Source organism: Gekko japonicus, unplaced genomic scaffold (assembly GCF_001447785.1).
Source record: "Gekko japonicus isolate JY-2015 unplaced genomic scaffold, Gekko_japonicus_V1.1 scaffold2362, whole genome shotgun sequence".
NCBI lineage: Eukaryota > Metazoa > Chordata > Lepidosauria > Squamata > Gekkonidae > Gekko > Gekko japonicus.
Window position 1 is genome coordinate 82,254 of NW_015174342.1, and position 1,240 is coordinate 83,493.

Consider the following 1,240-nt stretch of genomic DNA (forward strand, 5'->3'; position numbering starts at 1 on the left):
GGCTCACCGTTTCTCAGACTTTTTTGCCTTCGCTCAGGAAGGAGGGCTCCAGAGCAGGGTTCCCTCTAAGCCGAGTCAGTGTGAGCCAGCTCACCGTTTTTCAGCCTCCGGCTCACAGATTTTTTTGCCTTGGCTCAGGAAGGAGGGCTCCAGAGCAGGGTTCCCTCTAAGCCGAGTCAGTGTGAGCCAGCTCACCGTTTTTCAGCCTCCAGCTCACAGATTTTTGCCTTAGCTCAGGAAGGAGGGCTCCAGAGCAGGGTTCCCTCTAAGCCAAGTCAGTGTGAGCCAGCTCACAGTTTTTCAGCCTCCAGCTCACAGATTTTTTGCCTCCCTCAGGAAGGAGGGCTCCGGAGCGAACTCAATTCAATGCAATTCAAATACCTTTTATTGGCCTACAATCTTAGAAGCGTTTACCAATAATGCAATCCAAAAAGAAATTATAAAACAGATAGTCGTGGCTATGTCAGGCCTCACTCAAGTTGTCACAAGCTAGATTTGACAATATACAGTAAATAGTTACAAGAATGGGCACAGTGATGAGACAAATGAAAAACGGAAAAGAACTGTGACAATTTAGCGCTTAATAATATATTCATAGATCATAATATACAATAACAAAAATATAAATAGTAAATGTAGTAAACGGTGGTCTCCGGAATGATGTGCCGTTTCGAAAATGATCTTCTTCTGAACAAGGAGGTGTACATAAACTGTCCTTCAACAATTCATTTCTCTTGGTGACGTATTGACAATATACTGTTGATTCGAAGCTATGCTTGCGGCTATGTTCTTCAATGGGCTATGGTTGCTGAATGCCTTCAGGCATAACCCATTGAAGAATGTAGCCCATTGAAGAACATAGCTGTAAGCATAGCTTTATGATGAAGTGAATCAACAGTATATTGTCAGTACGTCACCAGGAGAAATGAATTGTTGAAGGACAGTTTATGTACACCTCCTTGTTCAGAAGAAGATCATTTTCGAAACAGCACATCATTCCGGAGACCACCGTCTACTACATTCACTATTTATATTTTTGTTATTGTATATTATGATTTATGAATATATTATTAAGCGCTAAATTGTCACAGTTCTTTTCCATTTTTCACAAGCTAGATTTGACCATACAAAAGATGCCTGAATCATAAAATAAATTGGCCTTCTAAACTTTTAAACTTAAGTTTTTAGACTTATAAATTAAGAATCATTAATATGGTCAGGGTCACTCTTCTGTTTTATA